This window comes from Sceloporus occidentalis, unplaced genomic scaffold (assembly GCF_023333645.1).
Source record: "Sceloporus occidentalis isolate IW3139 unplaced genomic scaffold, rSceOcc1.0.p SCAF_46, whole genome shotgun sequence".
NCBI classification, from domain to species: Eukaryota; Metazoa; Chordata; class Lepidosauria; order Squamata; family Phrynosomatidae; genus Sceloporus; species Sceloporus occidentalis.
In genome coordinates, this window is record NW_028317026.1 from 1742162 (window position 1) to 1768577 (window position 26416).

The window sequence follows — 26416 nt, forward strand, 5'->3', positions numbered from 1 at the left end:
ACATGTACATGTTCATGCAACCCACTTGTCCCCTATAGAAATTCAAATCTAAACCCCTATTTGCTATTAAAACCAATCTAAAGGTATATGCACTTCAAATACATAACAGTGATATAGAAGAATAGGGGGGATGATTTAAGGAGTACCTTAAATGTTCTAAGGACTAAATACTGAACATTCATAAGGAGAGAGGCTAGACTCCTTTCTGGAAGACTATATAAACATACCCAGTGGCAAGCAAAGAACATTCTGTCTGGGTAATACAACTGAGAGGTCAGTAAATAAACACTGTTGAGCTTAGGTTGGGTTATCAGCATTTTTTCCCCTGTCCAATCAGCTGTACACAGAACAAACATAAAGACCCTATCTTATCCCACCCAATGCTTCTCCCTGCACCATGCCCCTCCAACTGCCCTGGGGCCGCCAGGGGCCCCCCTGCCTCATAAGGCCAAATATATCAGTACTAGCTGCATCTCCCTAATGGCGGCCCTGCTTGTTACGCCTTAGAGGTGAATTTACTAAAACTTTTACTTTTGTATCCACAGAAAAGTCCACAAATCCACTGGTTTGCTTGATAAACGCGTGGCTGTATTTTACTGTTTCAATGTGAAATTTGGCATAGCCTACAAACTGCCACAGCAATATGTAGTTTTACCTTCAACGACCGCTTCATAAATGTAATTAATAGATGCTTTACTGAACACGTCCCCTTTGTGAAAACAAAAGTACAAACACAGGGAGATGTGCACATTTTTCACCAAACCCACTAGGTATTGTGTAATTTTTGGGTTTTATTTACATTCTATTTGTTTGTTTGTTTGGCGTGGATCCTTATGTATACATATACTTACAGACTTGTAAAAATAAATGATAATGTTTTATATACCACCCTCAAGAAGGAAATATGATTATGTTTATGTACTGAAAACCAAATATCCATTATGCACTGAAAAAGCAAATATCTGTACAATGCCTTGCTTGCTTGTTTTATTTACAATTTCAAATACTCAGGCGCCGGTTGCAGCACGTTTAACTGGGTGGTAAATTATTCTTACCAGTTCAGACATCATATGTCCACTGCCTGTAAGGCATATTTTGATTACATATATATATATATATATATATTTGCATACCATAGTCTATGGAGGTTATGACACTTCAGCTCCCATTTTACTGCGATAAATAACTTTTTGAAACTTTATTTGCATTGATGATTTTGCGATTAGTCATGTTGGCAAATTCTTACTGGTTTTGTTCGCTGCCTTGCATGCAAGCATAACAAATGTACATACAGGTGTGACCTTGCTCAGACCATTGACTTCTGAGACATTAAACCTATAGGAAGATTCTGATAAAGTACCAATGGTTTAATTGGTATATTAACTTTTATTAACTTAACTCTTAAATCAACCTGACTTTGTAACGTACAGACCCAAAAGAGTTGTGGAATAACCCTACAAGGAGCAGTATAAAGGAAGCATTTCAGAATGAAGGCACTAAGGGGAAATTGATTATAAATACATTTAGCAGCATTGAGCCATGACAGATGGGTTTGAGCACCGGCACAAATATAAGAAAACGGAGACGGAGTGAAAATGTCAGTAGTACTTATTAGTCCCATGATGAGCTCTAGAACAGGAATCAGTTTATCATCACTTGTACCTACTCTAGTACATTCCTTTATCCTGTTTTATTGATTAACGACAGATAAATAGTCACACTGAGAATATTTTAATGCTCAACATGGCAATTATGAGCCGTATTGCCTGCCAACACCTCATAGAAGACTGTCTTCTTGTCTGACTTTTGTATTTGTACACATTCTTAATGCTTGTTTAGGAAATGAGCTGGAAGAATATGCTGTAGATCAATCAATCCAATTTTACAAATATGTTCTGACAATAAGGACTTCAAGGTCAGCGATGGAAGTGTTCTGTAAGCCTCATTCCCTAGAGGGCCAGTGTATATAGTTGCTCAGAAAATATTGCCAATGCATTTGTACTTTGAAATCAGGTGCATGGGATGGTACTTGATAATGTAGGTCAAACTTTACTATCCCCCATATTGATTCCCATTTTAAATGTTTTTTTTTCAACCAGTGATTAGATATAGTGATTCAGATTATGGCTTCTTACATAATGGGGAAAAAACAATGGCGGCAACACAGTTTCGGGGAACAGTAGATTTATTAAAATGCCACGGTGAAACAGATCAAGAGCTATTGACGTGACCCCTTAGCACTTAATCATGTCTATGTAAGATTAATCTATTAAATGTTATTTTATTTCTTTTTAGGAGTTCAGTTATATCCAATATTGTTTACAAAATATACAAATAGAGTTTTTGTATGATCTATCTAATATTTGTTGCAGTGAATTTCATATACCGGTATATTGGGATTTGTGATGTTCATTAGCTACCCCATGTTTACGACTTTGTTTATAATTAATTCTATCTGAAGACAAGACCACTGACATCCTGAATGCCAATGTAACTGTACATTGTTTCTGTGCTGGCCCAATAAAAGCTCAACTAAAGTCTCCATCATGTACATGCGTAAAAAAAATAAAAATGTACTACGAAGGGATAATGTGACCAACAACCACATTTATCACTGGTCACCACACAATGTCCTCAGTTGACAATATTTCACAAAGAAATTCATGGTTTTCCGTTGCACCTGTTACCAAGCACAGCCACACTCTGTTAAATATGGGTTATAATAAATACATAGAAGTGCATTTGATGGAAGAATTAATGTTGCTTCACTATTTTGTCTGGTAAAGACAATCTGTTCTCCTGCTCAGTTCAAAACACCATAATCAGTAAACCTGGAAGCGGATTCTTGGATTGAATTAAATTACATTTAGCCCATATTCTCTAACTATCACTGACGGAAACATGGCTTGACATTTTTCTGGCATTGAAATGGAGGACAAGCCAAAAAGTATTATGACAACTTTATTCAACAGACACATGCTCTCATAAAAAAGAGTATGAGTCACAGTTCCTTTTGTGAAAAGTGTTCAAGTCGTAAAATCTTGTGAAGTGTTCATCCGAAGGCTTACACTTTTACAACAGCCATCTAGAGTCTTAGAAAATGCAAAATAATGCTAGTCAGTTACTTTATTGGCCCGTTAAACGTCCTTTGAGATTCTGGAACTGTTCTGTTTCATATCAAGGTTGGAGGTACTGAAATTAACAGCTTCCCTATCTCTGTGCATACTGAACTATATTTTAACTCATGTGGGACATTTAAATAAGCATGCAAGGAGTGGTTTTCTCAAGTCAGCAGAATTTAAACCAGTTGTTTTAGGCATTTTGGACCAAATCAGTTTAAAAAAATCATATTATTGATTTTTTTTATTTATTGAGAAATCATAACATTAGATAACACGTTTTTTTTTTACTCATCAAAGAAATGGAATAAAATTTCCTATTCATAAACATACTTCAAAGAAGCCCTAAGTGCACAGTTGCACCCAACACAGAGTTTCTGGATACTAATTCTTATGCTTTACAATCTAACACAATGTAGTAACATAGTTATTTAGTTTGAAAACTAAAACTTGCTTCAACCTTGCTGTTGATCCAGAAGAAGCCAAAAGCAATTTCTAACTTTTCCTTTCTAAAAAGGGGGAACATCCTTATCAATTTCAAATGGCAATCTGATTTCTCAGTGGATTAATAATTCTCTAGCCTTTCATCATAACGAAGGTATTTTATATTTAAAACAAGTTCTTCTAATATAATCTGTTTTCACTGAGCTGGGTCTTTTGGAAAAACAGTAGGCCTTATGCCAGACAATGATAACGGATTTATTGTCAAGGTGCAAGAGGTCCAATTCCTAAAACATCAAATGCTGAATTAGTTATATAAAAAGCATGTTATGGACATTTAATGGGAATGTTCTATTACAGAGAGCCCCGTGATTAAAAAAATTAGGAATTCATGTAAGTTGGTCAACAGATCATGATACAAACACAAGCATATGCTGTATGTCATGTAGCCATAGTTATTTGATTGTAATAGCTTGGCAAAAGAGTTGATGCATTGTTATACTGTATTATAAACTCACTGCATACATTTTAATAACATAATCTGAATTCTCTTATTATTTGAAAGGAGCCACAAATGTGAACTTTAGAGACGAATTACAGAACTAATAAATATCTTACTGCTAAGGGAATATCTAAAAAGGAGGTTGTAGGAAATAGCACAGAAAAGAGAGAGAATGGGAATAATGCTGCATCTTCTAAAGGGAAGAAATAGGCAACAAAAATAATGATCCAATACATAAGCTGCAGTGCAAAGAAAATGAATTGCTTCTCTCCTTATGCCGCATTATCGACCCTTTAAAGTAATGTCCTTTTATATAAAGACATGTTAACAAATATTCATACGTAAGAAACACGATGCCTCAATTCTAGCTTGTGTTGTTTTAAACAAAATCCAAATCCCAGATGCTATAGTAATTGTAATCTCATGACAATGATAAATGATCTTTCAGATTTTTTATGTTTTTTTTTTCAACTATTTTATATGTTAAATTGTATGTAACCGTATACATTTTATGCAGATAATTGGATTTGGTTACTTCCAACATAGCAAATGTTTAAATTAATAAAAATCAAGGAGAAAAAAAACCCCCATGACATATACACAAAGCCTAGGGGGTAAATCATTTTATTTAAAAAAGACTTTTTAACTGATATCATTTTCTTTGCATATGTTATAGTATGACTGTGATAGCTATTAAAAGTTACTCACATTGGTACCCCATGTGTGTATCATTCCTTTCCATTTAAGAAAAGAGATTCTGGGATCTTTTCTTGCACTGCAAGAGGTAGTTTCGAGGGTTTTAAGAACAAAACACAAAATAATTACAGGAGTGGCAGGAGAAGGAAAGAGTGGCTAATAAGCCTACACATGTTCCGTTGGGGCATTATTACTTACTGCATTTTTGCAAGTTAACATCTTGGTACATGTCTGATTAGACAGATGAGAGTGTGTTGTTAAGCCGACCAATTTATGTCTCATTATTTCTTATTCATTACGGAATCAACCTTGACAAAAATGGTTTATAAGGCCCCGTATGAGTCGTACTTGTGAGGTCAGTTAGTTGAAATATTACATTTTCATGCAAATTCCAATTTGGCGAATAAACTCAAATAGAAAAAAATCTATATTTTCTTTTTTAGACGTTTTATAATACTTCCTTTAAGATCCTGCAATTAAAAGGTTAATAATAAAATAAGTTTATTTTCCATGTAATATACACATGGATTATCTGTGAGTAAAGCTCTTGGATGTCATCTTGTATGTTTGAGTCCAACATTCTGTAATCCCTGGTACAGAGAAAATATGTATTGCAACGTAGCACTTATGAAGTGAGAGAAGCTCAAGTTACAATAAAATGTAATAAAGTTGGTCCTTTGGCTTTGGTAGTGAGTGAAGATGTACAATGTGCTAAGAAACAGTGTTTGGATTGACCAGAAAATGTGCGCTCCACCTTTTTCATTCTCTCCCAGACTCTTGAAGCAAAATGTATTAACCACAATGTGTTTACGATTAGGATTACAAAAGATTAGTTTAATGAATCAAACCTGTCAGGTTTTTGTTACTGGCATTCCACATGTATGATCTATCAGCTGACGAAAAAAAAGAGTTTTATTTTGCAGGAGAATGGGTTTTCATATTGCATATTGGGAAGTGCATTGGAAAGTTCATTGATTATACCAGAACCTCACATCTAGTTGCTTGAAAATGCGTGTTGAACAGGATTGGACAGAAAGAACATATTGCCAACTAATTGCATTTTTACTGTTGCGTTTTTCTAGTTGCTCTTCAGGATGAAGTTTATCAGCTGGCCCCATTGCATCGAATATGCCTCTATGGATCAATTCACTAGAGGTCAAGTAAATGCAAATTGGTAGTTAAGGTGAGCTAGCAGGAGCAGACTTGCATAAATCAAACTAAACATCATATTTGCTGCTATTTGCTCACATTTACATTCATCTGGCAGTGAACTTGATTCTCATCAACTCACCTAAAATTACATTATAATCAGTAGAGGTCACAATACATCCTCCGCCCAGCTAATGCCAACTGTATAGGGGAATACATGCCATACCATGCATTCAACTCTCCTTTTACAATCCAGTGCAGATTGGATTTGCATTTGTCTGTCTTTTTTAAATCTGTTTTATTCACCGCTTTTAATGAACTAAAGCCAAAAAGATCATAGGCTTAATCTTTGCTGGATAATATTAAAGGTAAGTAGAAATATATATTTTTTACATGTTATACCCCTTGGGTACTAAGGGGGTAAATTATAGAAACATAGAAATGGCAGATAAGAACCATTCGGCCCATCTAGTCTGCCCATTGTTCCTGATGTAAGGGGTTTAAGCACCTATCTCTGTCTCATGCCTTGCCCATGCTTGTTTGTAGCATAACTGTATAAGCCTCCACTACTGCTTCTGGGAGACTGTTCCATTTATCTACTACCCTCTGAGTAAAGTAGAACGTCCTTACCTCTAAGCCTCTGGCCTTCAAGTTTTAGACCATGACCTCTTGTTCTAACATTGGATCTCCTTTCAAATAAACTTGCCTCCTGTATTTTGATTAAATCCCTTTAAGTATTTAAATGTTTCTATTGCAGCCCCCTCTGTATTCTTTCCTCCAAGCTATACATACTATACATATTAAGATCCTTTAACCTTTCCTGATAATTTCTGTTCTGCAAATCACTTATCATTTGTGTAGCTTTCCTCTGAACTCTCTCCAATGTGTCAATATCCTTCTGGAGATGGGGTCTCCAGAGCGGTGCGCAATTTCTTCTCTGGCTTATATACCTAAAAAAGGTTTTATCACTCTTTTTTGTTAACTCTACAATTTTCTCCTCTTTGGAGCATCTAGTAATGCACTTTGGCTCCCTTAGCTTTGTTTTTGCTCCCACCTTCCTCATTTTGTGTCTGTCCAGTTCTTATGCTCACGTGCACATTAAGGGTGCTTTCGTCAGTGGACAGGGGTCAGCATGCGCACCCTGACTGGTCTGCAGCTACGCAGCCCCATACGCAACCAGCTGCAATGTACTGTGTTTTCAGCATTAACTTTTTCAGCAATTTGAACTAAAGTAGCTTGTCTGTTGAGCCTTTGCCTCCCACGAGCATCAATGAGCCTTGGCCGCCCATGACCAGTTCACCACTTTTCTTTCCTTAAACCACTTTTGACCACTGCAGACTGGGAACACCCCACAAGAGCTGCCGATCTGGAGTCGCTCAGATCCTTATGCTTGCCCATCAACTTTGAGGACGAAATGTTCACTTGTTGCCTAATATATCCCACTCAATGACAAGTGCCATGATAACAAGATTATTCACTTCACCTGTCAGTGGTCATAATGTTATGGCTGATCGGTGTATACCAAATTTAGATGTCATCTTTGGGTCAAGAAATTTAACACAACTAGCTCAAATGTGTATAGCCTAAATACTCATTTACAAAACATGGGTCGAAGGGATAAACCATTCACCTCAGTACAGACTTGTAGGCATTAATCTTTTTTATCATATGAAGAAACATCACCTAAACCTAATGTTCAATTCATCATGGAATACAAAGATCTTCTTACTTTTTTCTCATAGTTATTGTATTTGGAGTGTTGCACCATAGCCATTCAACTACTAAAAATAGTTTTAATTGCATTAGGGAGCCTAGGGGCTCAGGTCCGGGTGTTTAATTGTTTATTAATAATATGATATAAAACACAAGTGTATGAGCACAATTATATTTTCTTGTCTGACACTGCATCCATGAGAACATTCTGTTACTTTGAAAACATTGAAACCAACATCTTGGAATGAATGAAGGAATGGAATGAAGATTGATACTGGGAAATTGTAGAGATAATTAGATCCATCTCTAGTCTGTATCTTCATCGCACAAATTGTGCTTCGCCTCTGTCCTTTTATTATCCCATTCATTATACAGCGACTGTATATTTTTTTTATAGACATGTATTAGAATTCTTGGAAATATTTAATGTTGATTATTAGTTTCAATCTGGAATATCAATCTATATTAATAACTCAAGGATTTCATGTGTGCAAACAGCTGAAAGCAACACTAGCTCTAAATAGTCTCACTCAATTAAAAATGCTATTATGTAGTCAACAGGAAACCACACTTTCTGGAATCACATTTATATACTACCTCCAACAACAAATCTGCAGAATAAGGGATTTGGGAAATGATTCAGAATGTTTTTAAAAATACTAGAATATTTACAACTTGATTGATTTTGTATTTCATAAAATCTTATTTTTTTGTTTTAAAAATTCATGCTCTTGGTTTCACGTTTTAAATTTTCACCATGAATTGAATCATAATACATCTGTATGCTCTCAATTATTATAGATATATACTTTGGGTCTGTTTCTATTTAAAAAATGAGAATCCTTCGACTTCCTTCTCTCAGCTGTGTCCTAAACAGTTAAGTCTTCCTTGAAGTTCTTGAAAATCTTTCCAGGACTGTTTCACATAAATATTCTGTAATATATGACAAAAAATTCTGAAACATTTGTTGGAACACATTGTAAAATGTCAATATTCCCATTACCTCAAATAATTTTTAACAAATGTCTGCTCTTTATAAGCATTTTGAATTAAAATTTCTATGATTAAGAGGTTTTATTAAATGGAACCCCGGCTTGGCAGTGTTTCTTGATATAAACAAAAAAATATTTCAATCTGATAATATGTATTCCAAAATATATGTGTGTTAGGCCAAACTGTGGAAAATCCATCAATGGAAATCTACAGTAGTGGCCCTTTCTTTTTTATTTTTCCTTGATTTTCTAAATTGCACAAGAATTCCTTATTTCAGTAGGTGGAATCCGGACTGGCGTTGACGAAGCAGACGTGGCACTTTAAGGCCAGCAGTTGCCTGATGTAAATGCGGCCAATGGCTGGATGTTCGCCCATGTATGTTACATTTTTATGCTCACATAGCATGTAGCGGGCCATATCAAGCCGGTATTTTTATTCTTATTTATATATTAGATCAATTAGTCATCTGCCATTGCTGGTTATATATAAGTGGCAAGATATTTATTCATTATTACAAAAAAATTATATGTTTAGATACAATTTCAGTATTTTTGAAAAGATACATACTTAAAAAGATAATTAATACATTTAACTGTGTAACACATTCAAAATAAAAATAAACATTAGAATACAAGGTGTTAAAAAAAGTCTAATTAAATAATGATTAATTCAATGCCCTACAGAATTTGATGGCACTATATAAAACAATAAATAATTAATAGTTAATACCTATCCACACAAGTATGTAATAAACAGAGAACTGAATCTCTCAATTATATAACAAACTACCGAGAAAATAACAAACCACTGCCTAAAATAAAACATAACCTTTAATTACATGTGCGTCAGGTTTAGATGTATCACAGTGAAAGAGAAGACAGCTTTAAACCAGCATTTCTCACCTAGGACTGGATAGATCGGGTAGACTATAATGCTGGCTACCTGATGTCAGACTGACACTATATTTTTAGTTGAATAAGTACCCGCTGGCTGCGGGGTTTGTTCTACAATGAATACATTGTATCTCGCCCCATCACAGTTTTGTTGGAATCAATTAGATTTGTTAAAATTACATTTTTTTTAAATATCCCTATAGATTTGCAGATAATGTAACCTGGGCCCACTATATATAATTATATACAATTATCCATGTTTAACTATCGTTTTGAGAATGCATGAGTGGTCTTCTTTTAGGGCTAGTTTTGTCCATGATTTTGGGAGCGCCATGACAGAATGCTCAGAAGGTCTCTACCATTAAGCTTCTGGTTATGTCTCGAGGCAATATGAAGGCATCATAGTTTGAACACATCAGAACATAAACAATAAGTGCCTTAGTACTGTCAAATTATTACATATATTCTTTCTTTGCTGCCTGTTTAACATCAGGCAGTGATTGTTACATATGTAAAATCTATAGAAATGTCACAACCTGGGTATGAGAGTCAGGGAGAAGCCTAGCTGTAGAGGATGCTATAGGCTCTGTCTGTACCAAACGAGGCATTACTAATGAAGGGAAGGTACAGACAGGGCTGGATGGTACAGGCTGGACTGGAGAGTACCAATGGGACTGGTTAGTGCAAACAGGGATGGTAGCACAGACAGGACCAAGCACTGAGAGGACTGTGCACCAAGCCAGGACTAGGGCAGTAGCTGGATAGTTCTCAGGACAAGGCACTTGACAGGATAGCCCTTGTATAGGGTGATTGACAAGATAGCCATCAGACAGGGTGCTTGGCAGGACACAAGACTGCAACGCTCCATGATGCAAAGGCCCTGTTTGCAGAAAGCAGCAGCTACTCATAGGGCAGGGCTGCACAAGATAAAGTAGTTAACGAGGCCTAGCTCACACCATCAGATTGGAGAACAGTTTCCAAACCCAGAAGAGAGGCCACTAGAGGCCACAAAACCAGAATAAATAGTGGAGCCTGGAATGCAAGAGGAACAAGAAGCAACATTTAACAAATATTTTACTTTACCTAACCATATCTGCATTAAATATGTGCCATAATAAATTTTATTTTATTATATGTAACACATTTGTGTATTATAAAAGTATATTCATATCGCAGTTCATAGAAGATCATGTCTATGTAGAGTCTCTGGAGTCTGCTGCGGAACCCAGTAAGGACTCTTTATGATTGAACTTGAGGACAACTGAACAATTGATGTTAATTTAAATTCAACTGCTGTCAAGCTGAGTTAAGTACTTAAGTTGCATCTGGTGTGCAAGCCTTTTAGTCAATTTTTGCTGGTCATCAAGTCCTATTGGATTTAAAGGACTTCTTAGTCAACTCACCTCCTCCTGAAGAGGTGAGTAGAATAATGTCAGTTGGCTCACACAACTCAACAGTCAAGTGTTACTGTAAAAATGTGAATATACAGGTTGCTTTATTTAACATTGCAGCTTCAAAATGCTGAGTTGAGTGAAGTGCAAAAATTAACATTTTCTTGTTAGGTTAGCAGTCATGTTTTGTGACTATTCTTAAAATGATCCTTAAAATTATATAAATGTATAACAATACATTCTATTACTTCCTACACCTTTCTCTTCTTCTCTCCACAATTCATAAAATATAGGATAAAATACTAGGTGCTAAAACAAATTTTATAGTTTAATTTTAGTTTAGTTTTAAAAGTAGATAAAGAAAACGTATCCCACTCCAACCCACCCTGAACCCTACGGCTAGACTTATTTACTTTTGTCAATGTCCTCTATCTGCTGTCTCACTGTGCCAATCACTCTACTGGCTCCTCTACTGAATTAAATTCAAAGTCCTAATCATGACTATATATATGTCCCTAATCATCCTCTTTGTTTCTGTCATGACTTGTGTCTCTCTTCTACTCTTATTACCTCTTCCCACTTAGGTGTTAAGGATTTCACACAAGCTGTACCACTTCTCTGGAATTCCCCACCCTTTCAGACTTTCTCCATTGTACACAAAATCTCTCTAAAATACCACCTTGTTAAATAAGAATACAACCTTTCCCCCTAATAGTCTCAGTGAGTATCCTAATCAAACCACCTTCATGATTACTTAGCTCTACCTATCATCCTTGCTTCAATCAACTTATCCAAGCATTCCTCTCAATCTCACAACCACCTCAACGGCAACTGGATTGTAAGGTTCCTTCTGTCCAGCATGTGTTAAAGTATGTCATGTCATTTTAAATTATTTATATTGACTACCTCATATTGTAACAGTACTATGTAATGTGAGATATACCGTATATTAATTTAAAAAAAGCCAGCTTATCAATAGTATGCACAATATTTATTTTTAATACTAAACATGGTCAAAAGGTTTGTACAGGAGAAAAGTATAATTAAAATGATAGCATCTATTGGGTAACTGGGTGTTTAATTGCAAGCTTTCAGGACCAAGTTGTTAGGTCCCTTATTCAGGCATTATGAAGCTAAAACAGAACTTCTTAAATACAAAAGCACAATACACAGGTTTAGAAAAAGGCAAAATAAACACAGAGACATTGGATAATCTTCTCAGTAGTAAATTAGCTGGTATAACAGAGATCTAAAAATAGATACAGTTCAGTCAGTGCATTTTGACCATCCTACTGCTTAGACGGGTCATAAAACCATTTGACATACATATATACTGTATATAGTTTTATTAAAAATGCCCCTAAATCTTGGTTTGCTGGTAACCCTTGAGTCCTGTGATGCTCAAACTCAAATTTATTCTGGGGACATGGTGTACAAAGGAGATAGTACAGCATATCCTTAATCAGAAATGGGGGTGTAACTTAAAATATTTGTTTCTGACTCATTGTTTTCGCATCTACAGGTGATTAGAATAACCTGTTCACATTGGTACGAATTGCATATTTACTGAATTTTCATACAAAGCCCAGAAAACTAGCCCAGACCCCACACGAATAGGATGAAAACAAAGCATAAAGCTCTGAATTTCCATCCAAAATTCATGGGTCCACATTCACTCACACTCTCATTCATGCTCTCTAAATCTTCTCTGCCGATCACTTCTACTTCTGACGACCACTTCAGCTTCTGCAGACCATTTCTGCTTCCGCATCTTCTTTTGCATCTTCTTTTTTATCTTCTGTCTCCTTCCTTCTCTCTTCTATTTTCAATCCTTAATCTAGTATCTTCTTTCTTCACCCGCATCTCCGCTGATATACCTGGCAGCTTTCACCAAAATGGCGGCGCTGGGGTGACGTCCTCCTTGATCCTCCAATCAGAGAAGAGGATGTCACTAAAAGCGCCAACAGAGGGCAATATGGTGGTGCTTGCAGTGACGTACTCTCCTGACCCTCCAAACGTGGCAGAGGATGTCGGTCCAAGAGCCACTAGTTACCCTTAGTTCATGTGAGGGCAAAATGATGACACTTGCGTTAACATCTTCCCCTGCGATTGGAGGATTGGGGAGATGTTGTCACCGCAGGGCCACCTTTTGGCAGAAGTTGCTAGGTTATGTCTGCAGAGATGCGGACGAAGAAAGAAGATACCAGATTGAAGACTGAGGATAGAATAGAGAAGAGAAGGGAGAAGATAGAAGATGCAGAAGGAAATGCAGAAGAGTATGCGGAAGTGGTTGGCAGAATCAGAAGTGGTTGGCTTAGAGAGCGTGAGAGAGAGGGTGAATGATAGTGTGAGTAACAATGTGAGACAGTGAATGAGAGAGAATGTGGGCACCAGACAACACATTTTATTTCCGAAATAATAATGTCCCTGAATTTTTGACCGCATCGAATTAGCAGGGAACAAAATCCGTTGCCCGAAAACAAATGGGCAAAACACAAACCAAAAAATGTGCACATTTCTAATAGATAGATAGAGAACAAATTATGTAACACTTAATATGCTATAGATATGTGCAAAGGGCCCATTCGTTTCACATGGAAATTGGCAGGCATTTTTAAATTTCTGTGTCTTGCAGCTTCACTGTTACCGGAAGTGAGGTCATGTTTGCAGAGATGCAGACAAAGAAAGAAGAGAGAAGAACAACAAGATAAACTGTGGAAATGGTTGGCGGAGAAGGTAGGGAGACATTCATGGGGCATAAGAGAGAGAAAGTCACTGGCAGTGTGAGAGAGTGTGAGTGACCGTGTGAGAGAGTGTGAGTGAACAAAATTTGAATGAAAACTGAACATTTTGCTTTTGCCTCATTTTCAGAATTTAGTACGAATCAACAAAATATGCAAATTTCTGTATATTTGCAATTCGTACAAATCAGAACGCACAAGTCTAATATGGTATATAACTGTAACTGTTTAATGAAAAAAAAATCACAATTACTGTCAATACATTGTTTGTTTGTTTTTTTATTTAGTGCTGGGACATTCAGTTACTTCCGATAACTAAATATTATTTTCCCAAAATGTCCCTATTTGTACTCATCTATTATTTGTCTACACAGTACTATGTTTAATCACTGTCTTTCAGATGATTATCTGTTCTCCCTCTTGCATTGTTCTACTGTATAACAGAATATAATGCTGAGAACATGTAATGTATGTATTTACTAATGGACCATATCACTAATCCTATTGGGGCTCCTTTCCTTTGGTAACACAACTCCACAGCAAGCATTACAAATATGAATCTCAAAGTTCGCCAACTTGGCTTTCAATAACTCCCCAAGCCAATTTGATTCTTTGAACCATTACACTGTTATTTAGTTGTAGTCATAGTAATTCTATCTGGAACATGGAAGGTGACATTTTCAACTAAGTAGAGACGGGCTGCAAATCTATCTATCTTTACTTTGATTCCTAATGCACTGTGGAATCAAACATCTGTTGGTTTTGTTGTTTTGATTCGTAGAACCTTTAATGTTGGTAAAGTTATGTAACTTGCCTAAAAATATTTAAGTTTACATAAAGACTGATGTTTGCAAATATGTGCTTAACATAAAGCACATTAACTAAGTATGGCGAGGAAGCTCAACACACAGCGACGCTTAAACTCTACTGAGCCCAGATGGAGGAACATTAAGTCCACCCATATAGGTTTAGTATGGTTTATTTCTACTCCTGTGCTACTTGCCAAGAAATGTAGGTGTGCTAAAGCATTTTTTTTTAAAAGTTTTAGAAGTACCTTCCCAGAACAAATCAGAATAACATTTTTTTTAAAGTATGCTTGCTGAGAACAACAGCGCCAGGGTAAAGAAATTTGCTGGGCAGACTATGAGATGTTTGCAAAGATAGTTAAGGAATACGGGTTAAAGTATCCAAAGTGTGGGGTGGGTGCTTTTAAGTCTAGTCCAGGGTTTCCATTCTTTGTGGCGGCTCCACATTGCAGTTAGTTAGACATAACCTCAGTTAATTGAGAGGTAGGCACAAACCAGGCAGGTTATGCTCATGAGATATCATTACCCAGCTAGTTTGTGTAGGCTACCAAAACTTCTGAAAATAGTGATTTCCCTTTGTTTTATTTTTTATACCACATTCATTTCTTGCTAAGCAAGTAAGCCACCTAACAACAGATAGATGAAATACTCAAGGAAAAGCAAGGCATTTTTTTTTATTTAGTTTAGTTGCTGTTTTGTCTTAATAAGCATTAACAGGACTTGGCCTATGAAGTGGTTTTTAGCTTAGGAGACCGTTGTGTCCTTATGACCAAAGCCCTCCATTGTAATTGCCATCTTTTGTCACTATATATATATATATATATTCAAACACAGCTGTATACCATTGGTGGAATATCCACAAATCAACCTTATGCCCAGGGTCCCAGCAAATGCCTACCATGGGCTGCATAAAACATTACACATATATTAATATTGTACATGGGGACTACTAGTGTGTATTGTGAATAAAGTCTAATACGGTGGGAGCCTAAGTTGGTGTCTTGTCCCTGGGGGCATCTTGCTCCAGATCTGCTAACTGGCATATCAAAAATTACTTTTTTCCTTCTTTCTCTAAAATCAAAAACGTATCCTGTTTTATTAATTACAGCATAAGGTAAGCTTAGGTACCTGTCCTGGAAAAGTAGTAACTAGTATGATAATGTGCTCACTGCCAGAAATAATTCAGTGGACCAAGATGTCAAAAAGAATCAGATTGTTCATAGCTTAAATGTTGTAATGTTCTTTTTTTTCCCTGTGAAATGAGTTATATGGAATATATGGGTCCCTAGAAAGCTAACCCATAAATATGTTCTACCACAAGAAGAGATGAAGCTTGGCTGATGATTTTTGCAGACAGTGTGATTATCTTTGTCGTCCACTAAATGAACAGCCCTTTGATAGCTATATATTTATGAACTGGTGGCATGTTCCTGACAGCTCACGTTCCCCTTTTGCCAAGCACAGATAAGAAGGGATGTATCATTGTGCTATAACATAAAGTAAGTGCCAATGAAAAGCTCCAGGCAGCTATAATTTTGAAATTTGTTTTAATGAATATAGTCAATAAATTTGCTGCCTTAACTGATACTACTGCTTAAATATCTGTCTGGATGTAAATTAAATGAAGAACCTTGCTAATATGGAATACATTAATGTAAGTATTTTTTAAATATACTTTTGTCATGAAACATCTATTTTTGTGTTCTGTATAATCTGCTCATTCTTCCACTAGTCTAGTGGTACATCACAGCTGTGTTGGGCTGCCCTTCTTTAACATAATCAACACGGGCTTAAATTACATTTTATAAGGGAAGGTAGTGGTTAGGATTGTTGCCTGGGTCTTTTTCATGAAATGTCAAGATATATCAAGTTCTTCACAACATGCATCAACATGCTCAGGCCAACTACACTATGGTGGCTCAAGTAGAGCAATTTGTCTTTTTTGTAAGGTGAACTTGACTGCCAACTCTATCATAGGGTTTCAACAAAATACAATCAACCCCTCATGAGGACCAATAAACGATTACGTCAACTGACATACATTTGAAATTTAGTACTGATTCCTCACATGTGTTTCATACTCCAAACCGCATATCACTACAAGAATAGCAAAGAACAGCAGTGTCACAAAAAGTTTAGTTGCAGTTGAATGAAATCAAGTGCTGTCAAATTGGACTTCACATGCACCTATACAGTTGGGCAGACTTACCTTTGCACTACTTAGAGGATTGCGAGTGGACTTCACATTATTTTTATTATTCCTTAAAATAGCTTTTACCTGTTGACATAATGTGTCTTTTTTACAATCTGCTTTGTTCCATTGTATACCTAGAAAGAGGTTCCTTGGTGTCAATAAGCCTTAAGAGATGGAGACCCATCTTATGTTAACCAAACCCAACTTTACATTTGGGTGCAAGCATAAGGAAGTGCAACCATGTGATACTACCCCCACTGTCTTTGTGAGATGAGTATGGGTAGAGGGATACTGCTCCCACAATGACATGATTAATTCAGCCTGTAAGTGAAGTCTTTCTGAAGGGAATTTATTTGGCCTTTTGTCTGAGTATATCAAAAGCATTAACCACCAAGGAAAGACAGGGAAACTTTTTGGAGGAAGCAAGATTAAGAGGGCAGTTTTTTTTGTTGAAACCATTATTTTTATCACCAGCTAACCTCATTCTATCAACCACCCTAATCTTTTACTGCAACAACAGTAGATAAAGAATATGGATTGTCCACGTTGCTATTGACAAAAACTCAGAGCTGAAGTACTACTTTCCTAGTAGGTGTTCTCCTATTTAACCTGCTCTCATGCGTCTGATCTATGCCTAATTTCATGTCTATTCAGCCCTATACATTAGCTGAACGTTTCTAACCACTTGGTCTGCTCAATACTTAGTCTTTCTGTTCTGGAAAAATCCTACTAATTCACTTATTTCCTCCATTTCAAATTATTCCTAACTTGCCTCACCTTTGCCCTTTCTTGTTAGCTAAACAAAACAGCTGCTCACCACAGTCATCCCTACTCTGGCATATTTTAACTCCCTTCTTTTTTGCAGGCATTTTCATCTCCTTCATCCTTGCGGATTTGGCATCTATAGCATCTCTCTCAGCTGGAGTCTCCTATTTCTTATTTTACTTTATTACCTAGGTAGTGACAAACGATTTATGTTGTATAATTTCATAAACATTAAATTTACTTTGACATATCCGTTACAGGAAGTTTATGGCTCCAAAAAATCAAACTGTAGAAAGCTAATCAATGACCTTGGAAACAGATCTACATTTTGAGCCCACTTGTTTTTGTAGTTTTGCTCTGAATTATCACTGATGTTGTTGCTAGATTTTCAGATCTATCTACTAAAGGTTAAGGGAATTCAAGTTGGCCGTCAAGTTTAAAGGAGATGACGAGGTATTGTAGTTGATATATGCCACATCTTAAGCCTCACAAAATGAAATAATCTACATAAAGAATGAAACAGAATAACATTGTACAGCACTGTGGAATATGATGTCATTAGTTAAATCAATAAATTATAATATAGTTTGTTTACTATACATTATATAGGACCAAGCAGGTCCAAAAGAAGTTAATCAAATGTATCTTTTATACTGCATAGCAGGTCCTGGCTGGGCCTATTTTAAGGTAGGGGCCTGGAGCTGTAGCTCCATCAGCCCCTAAGTCAATTCGGCCCTGCTGCAGCCCCGGTGTGCCCGATGGCCAGTCCGGGCCTGCTGCATAGTGAGTTCAGTAAATTGAAACTGCAAAATCTACCTTCAAACTGCTATAAAAGTCTATTTGTCAGTAGCAATAAAAATGGATATAGCCCTCTAGAACATAAAAACAATGTATTTGGGTTATTAATGTAATAAGGGAATGTTGCACTAAGCCTCAGCGAAAGTGGTTTTCCTCTATATGTATAGATTTTTACATATTATATTTTATGTATTTTTATGATTTGTATTGAAAAGAAATGTCTTGTATGGGTACATCCACCTAGGGCAGGGGTGTCCAAGTTTTTTCTGCAGTGGGCCACTTCATCAGAATTGTATACTTGCGCGGGCCGCACTCAAATTTATTCTAGGGATGCACCAAAATCAAAATTCTGACCCCCCCACCTTTAAAAATAATAATAAAAACTCACATTTTTAATAAAAGTAGGTAACACACCACAATTGGACAAAAAAATATAGCAAAATGACTTGCCATGATAGGCGTGTGATTGCTAACAGCAATCACACTCCTATCATACCCAGGCAATCAGTAAATGCTGGTACCTAGGCTGTCAATCACACTCCTAGGCAATCACACTCCTATCATGCCAAGTCAGCCAGTACATGCTGGTACAGGGCGGCTGTAAGTGATGTGCAGACCCCATACTGCTGGTAGCATCAATACACAAGGGGGGCAGCTAGCTAGGTTTCAGCATGTACTGGCTGACTTGGCATGATAGGAGTGTGATTGCTAACAGCAATCACAGTCCCATCATGCCTAGGTTCCAGCACTTACACATCCATGCTATCACACACACATTCATTCATATACTCACTCATTCACAGATTCATTCCCTCAATCACCCTCCCCCACCCCCTTACCTGCACTGCAGCTCCTCGATGCCGCTCACAGACTTCAGCAGGGGACGCGGCCTCCCTCTGCGTTCTCTGGTACTGCACAGAGGAAGCAGGACTGGAGCAGAGTCATGTGATGTCACGTGAACTCTGCTGGGTTCCGCTTCCTCTTTGCAGTACAAAAGACCCTCCCACTGGTAAGTAGCAGGGCTCTTGTTGTAGCAGGGCTCGAGGTGCTGCCCGCGTAAGATCGGTTGCCCTGGCTGCCGATCTTACACGGGCCGCACCTCTAGGTCTCGGCCCGCGGGCCGCATGTTGGACGCTCCTGTACTTGGGGATTCTAAAGATAAATGGCACAAGACAATGGCATTTAATATTTATTTACAATCATTTTATTTGTTTTACTAATATCAAGTAACACTGAGTCCCTTTTTTTAATGTTTACAATCTATGCTAATTCATTCTGTAAGACTAGGAATAAAGTAAAAACTTACATCATTACACATATTTTAGGCACAGTGATGCAAAATAACTTTTTTCCTTTAAATTTTATTTTGGAAACTATGTAGAAATAAAGCCAAAATGACCTTACTTGCTCACTGGGACTAACATAAATGCCACAAGTGTCTCGGGATTAAAATATAACCCCCATCAACACAAAAGCAACATATCCTTCATTTGTGTCAAACACATGCTTGTTTACCATATTTTGTAAACACATCATTAAAATCGATGACATGTACTGCAGATTGATGCACCAATTGCAGAAACAGAACAGGAATACCCCTGCTCCCAAATGAGTTACAATATAGGTTGTTTTTGTATAATCTGTTTACAATACTTACCAGGTGAGAGCTGGTCCAAGCAGACAAAGCCAAGTAGTCTCATTGGCCTCATCTTGCCCCTGGATTACTAACATACACACTAGTAAACATATTTAAACACACACTCTCACACACTCACGCTAACACACATACTCACTCTCACACTCTAACACACAATTACACATTCTTGCTAACACACACAAACTCAAACTAACACACATTTACACATACACATTCATGATAACACACTTACACATAAACACCAACGCTAACACACACTAATTCTTAACAATCTTACTAAGTTACCCACTTTCTTACTCACTTTTACTTAGTTATCTAATAGGCTTGGAGTCTTCTTTCCTGCTGCTCACATACATTGTACCAACATTTAATGACCCCACCACGTTCCTGCCTCTGTAAGGGGGGGTCACATATTGCTCATACAGTCCATCTGGTGTCTTTGGGTTTTTTCTTTTTGGAAGGAGCTTTGCAAGAGGATGAAGACTTAAGAAGACAATTTGGCAAAGCTAAGGTAGTTATTTTTTCTTATAAACGCATTTGGGCACCCACTTTCTTACTCACTTTTACTTAGTTATCTAACAGGCTTGGAGTCTTCTTTCCTGCTGCTCACATACATTGTACCAACATTTAATGACCCCACCACGTTCCTGCCTCTGTAAGGGGGGGTCACATATTGCTCATACAGTCCATCTGGTGTCTTTGGGTTTTTTCTTTTTGGAAGGAGCTTTGCAAGAGGATGAAGACTTAAGAAGACAATTTGGCAAAGCTAAGGTAGTTATTTTTTCTTATAAACGCATTTGGGCACTCTTTCCCTATTTTCACAAATAATCAAAGAAACAATATTTTGGCTACAGAGTGAGACAGGAAGTAATATTTTTTTAAATTACTAAAAAAACCCTTTAAGTAATTGGCACTGGATAAGTTCAGTTTCAGATATCTTTAATTCATGGAATGGTACTACAGTATTCTAAAAAGAGCAGCAGGTATGGTTTGCGGATGTTTTAAACAAAACCATATTTCTCTGTTGCAAAGGAAATTAATCAAATGTTACGGGATATTTTCAGTTACTGTAGATAGAATGTAATCTATTAAGCTGCTTTAGAAAACAAAGATGCCAATGTCATGCAAACCTTGTTGGTTGTTACGCAATCACATCTTCGAACAACATACAAAAAACATTACCATACATTGAACTAGAACACTAGTTAATTAAGAAATATAATCAAAATTTCCATCCTAGTGGGATAAATATGGGTGGCCTAGAATTCTTAGAACTACTCCATTTGTCAAGGTGGTGTATGATGTGACAGGACAGTGTGTGAAAAAGTTTTGTCAGCATGTTAACACTTACAAATGGGAAAAAACTATGTGATGATTAATATTTTCCTTTCTCTCTAACTTTACACCAAACACAGAGGAAGCAAAAATAAACCCATTATTTTGTTTCATGTGTACTTAATTTGCATGGATGTTTTTTCTTGTCAGTATATCAATGAGAAATGTATTTTTTTATTTGAATTGTGGCTCAATGAAACTTTTTGACTTTTCTGCAGAAACATTTTTTCAGATTTGTTTTATCATGGCCTACTCTAAATATAAATGGTATTTTTCCTTCAATTAATTAAAAGTGATTTCCTCTAAAATTTCCTGTTGGGTTTAAAGAAGTATGTTGCATGTGAAGGACAGATTAGGTTTTTAAGTTATTGCATTTGAAAAAGTTCGAAGCAATTAAACTAAGATGTAAGATTCTTATATAGATATAAGAAAATCTAGAGAGTTGAACCAACACTGAAGATGCCTTGGAACCTTGTGACAACAAAAATAAAAGGAGATACAAAAAAAGGCACAATAAAACACAAAACACAAATTTTTGTCATCCCATAAATTATTATTGGCTTTAACTGCACACCTTTGATACTATGCTGTCAGCTGTATAACACTTACAGTATACTGAAGGCTACCTAGAAGATGTACATTTTATGTATAGGCAGATTGTTTAAAGCTCCTTATTTTCTAGACCCACATATTTTATCATAGTGGTGATGAAAGTTAAATAGAAATCGATGTATTCTGACTTACAGGATTTAAGTTAAATACAGTTGACAAAGTAATTATAAAATAACAACTAACTGCACATTTGAACATACATTTTCTGTTACTTTGAAATTTAATGTATACTTACCTTCTTTATACGATGCTCTTCTTCAGCTATCCCACTTTGTGATTCCCTCCACTGGCTCCCTACTACTTCAAGAATTAGATTTCAAATCCTTATCATAACATACAGTTGTGCTCAAAAGTTTTCATACCCTGGCAGAAATGTGAAATGTTGACATTGATTTTGAAAATATGACTGATCACGCAAAAAAACTTTTTTATTTAAGGTTAGTTATCATATAAAGTCATTAGTTGTTAGGCTCCCTTTTAAATCATAATGATAACAGATATCACCCAAATGGCCCTGATCAATAGTTTACATACCCTTCAATGCTTGGCCTTGTTACAGACACACAAAGTGACACACACAAGAATTTGGGGCCTAATAGACAACTATTACAAAAGACTGCACGTTGTCATTGATGCTAAAGGGGGCAATACACAGTATTAAGAACTAAGAGAATGCAGACTTCCGTCAACCCCTGAGATGCTCAGTACATAAGGTAGGCTAAATGGGGAAGGGACCAGGGAGATTAGTAGACAAAGATTCTTCGTGTTGTGTGTCTTCCTCTTCGTGTGGCGAACACGGGACCTGTTAGTTTTCATGTTCGGCCAAAGACGAATGCACAAGTCTACAAAATACTTCCCTACTCAACCTTTATGTTCTTCCTGTGGACTAAGGTTATCCTTTTCCCTTATTTCCTCTTGCTTTTCACACTTTTTCAGGAATTGGTTAACATCTCTGTTTATGAGTCTACCATATACAAAACATTTAACAGGCACGGAGTCCTTGGCATGACAGCATGAAGGAAGCTGCTGCTCTTCAATTTAACATTACTGTTCTCCTGAAGTTTTCCAAGGAGCACCTTGACACTATACAACGTTAATGAGAAAATGTTTTGTGCACTGATGAAACTAAGGTTGGCTTGTCTGTGAAGAACATGCAGGACTATGTATGGCGTAAAAAGGGCACAGCATACCCACATGAAAATATCATCCCAATAGTGAAGTATGGTGCATAGAGCATCATGATTTAGGGCTGCCACAGGGTCTGGACAGCTTGCCATAATCTAGAGGACAATTAGTTGCCAAGTTTATCGACGTATGATTTCAGAGTGGCAAGCTGAACCTCAGTAGAAGTTGGGTAATACAGCAGGACAATGACCCTTAACATCAAAGTAAATCTACTACAGAACTGTAGAAATTGAAAGAAAATCCACTTTTTGTAGTTGCCCAGCCATTCACTCCAAAGAATGAACTTAAGCAGTTCTGAAACGAAGAATGGCCTAAAATTCCAGCTAGCAGAATCACTGGTTTGAGGTTATTGATGCCAAAACGAGGTTCGACCAGTTATTAATTCCAGGACTGTGAATATTTAATGGATGGGTTGATTAAAAACGTCATGAAAGATTGTCATTGGGTGTTTTTAGCTTAAGCAAATTGAATCTGTCTATATTTGTGACTTAAATGTAGATCAGATCACATTATATGAACAATGAATGCAGGAAACCCAGTAATTCCAAAGAGGGCACCTACTTTTTCTTGCCACTGTAAATGAGAGAAAAGTGCATGAAGGCCTTGGGATACACTAAAGGTTGAATAATAGGCAACTCACTTGATAGCAGCTTCTGTGGATACCCTTGTCCTTGATTTGCTAGTGACATGCTACACAGGTCAAAGTCATGAAAAAATGATATTTTCATGAAAAGCATAAATCAATCAATGGATTAAAGTAGCCACACGCAATTCAAATACCTTTGTAGCATTTTAGGTCCTGATGTAGCTGGTGCTATAGTAGAACTCCTATACTAGCAAACTGTATTGGCTATTTGGAAGCCTGACATTGCTTTTTCATATTTAATTACTAAGCACTACACATATACACTGTGAATTTTATAACATTGAAGCACAGGACAGACAATATTGTAGTGGGTTAACTATTTCATTTAAATACAGAGACAGAAAGCAGATGAAAATGAACAGCTCTTCATTTTTAATTAAAAGTCCTGTTTAGTAACGTGAACTTTGTAATGTGCCAGATAGCTAATTTCCAAGCTTCCTCTTGGGTTTCTAGGGAAAGAAAGCTGTCTATCTTTCAAGAACAGGTGCTTAAGTTTTTTAACGTGTACAGCTAAATTACCTTGTAAACTAAGTAAAACAAGATATTTCCTGTTGTGTGGAAAATGCCTCTTCATTGAAATTCTGTGTAATTTAAAAAAAACATGATTCCATTTATAATCATGTTTATAAAGTATAAAAACTATATAAACTGTCACTGCTATTATTCTGCACCACAACTGAGAGCCACAGTAAAGTAATATAATTAAGCAAATCAAATTGTGCTTTGATGTTATCAATTCTATTTTTTACCAAAATGACTCACTTTATTTACGTACATTCAAATTATATTGCTCAAATAGTGTGTAAATATATATAAGAGAGTGTTTTTCAGAATTTGTAAACATCACATTATATATTCAGAATTTCAAATCCTAATCTAGATTAGAACATGCTTGGCCATAAATAAGTGTCAATCTGGGTACACTGCTTAGGGTTATTCTCTATCTTGACATACTTCCAGTTTCATTCTATCTTGGACAGTAAAGAATTGGAGGCTGTTGAAAGACAGAAATACCCAGGAGTTCAGAGGAATCCAACAGCATCTGGAATTGTTCATATAGAAAATTTAAAGATTGAGCCAAGTATTTCTTTGGAAGAGCATATGAAGTTTTTCAATGGAGATCAAAAATGTAACTATAGTAATGAGTGTAGGGTAAATTTATGTGCAAGGGAAAGCTTATATTGCCTAAATGGACACAGCACTTACTATATCTTTTGCTTATTTTAAACGATATATCAGCTATATTCAATTGCTTACAGTATTGTTATACTGTTTCTATATATCTGGCAATTGCCACACCTGCTATACTCTATGGTATCTGTATTTGTATGTGAGAAATGGAAGTTTCTTTAGCCCGTTATATTTAATACAGCTTGATTAGCTTACTAGAATTTAGAACAGATTAAGTGACTGGGCAACAACCAGGTTCTGGGTATTTGGTTAATTACTTATTCTGTCATTACTTAAAAACGTTATTACAGGTTGATCCTAGTCATGTCAATGAGAGCTTGACTTATAAACTGAACTTGGAAAAAATGCACTTTTTTAAAGAATGGCTCTGGCTCCAAGAGGACACACCAAGGTTGGCCCAAGGTTAAAACAGGCCTGGACGGGCCATCTTGCCAACTGAGCAAATAATAGGTGGGCCAGTGGCATCATACACTTAACGTTTGCTGCTACAGTAACAACAGGTTGGGAACTTCAGTGCGTGTCAGTATACACTAGCTGGGTGGATACATACAGCTACAGACTGCAAGAGTACAAACACATAGTCTGCTGCTGCAAATATCCAGGCATGAATAAGTAAGTTTTAGTGAAATCCTGTGAGGTACCTGTGAGATACTGTAGTTTCTGAACTGGTACTCGTCAGTATATGTGTAAATAAACTGGGAAATTATCCCCTTTCATAAATAGATAGCATAGAATAGGCAGATCTTTTACACTGTGAAGGAAATATTTATTTTGCAGTGCTACTCAAAGCGCTATAGCTTAATGCATACCTTAGGACTATTGCTGGATGATTTCTGAAAATAGGGTTACCCGAATCCAACACTGTTGTTTCTGTATGTCATCTTGTTATGTTATATACTATTTGTTATGTGCTGTCTATCCTTTGTACAGCACTACAGAATCTGACTGTGCTATATGAAATAACAAATAATAAAAATAATAACTATATATGCCCCATTAGTATTGTGGAGTACAGTCGTGTGAAAAAGAAAGAACAGCCTCTATGAATTCTATGGTTTTACTTATCTGGTCTAAAAATGATGTACATACAACCTGAACTAATGACATATTACACCGTGTCATGATTTACTCAACAAAAATAAAGCCAGAATGGAGAAGCCATGTGTGAAACACTAAGAACACTGCTTCCATAGGAATTTAGATGATAAGTAGCAACTGGTGCTGCTAATCAAATGTCCTTGATGAATTGATCATCAGCAAGTGTGACCACCTCTATAAAACCCAAAGTTTTAGCAGTTTGCTGGTCTGGAGCATTCATGTGTGTGTTAACACAATGCCAAGGAGGAAAGACATCAGCAATGATGCAATTGTTGCTGTGCACCAATCTGGGAAGGCCATATCCAAACATGTCAAAGTCTGTCATTTTACAGTGAGAAAGATTAATCAAAAGTGGAAAACATTTAATCCAATCTTCCCAGGAATGGACATCCCAGCAAATTTGCCTGAAGGTAAGATTGCAAAAAACCCAAGAGTTACTTCTTAGACTGTAAAGGCCTCAGTTAGCATGTTAAATGTTAAAGTTTGTGATG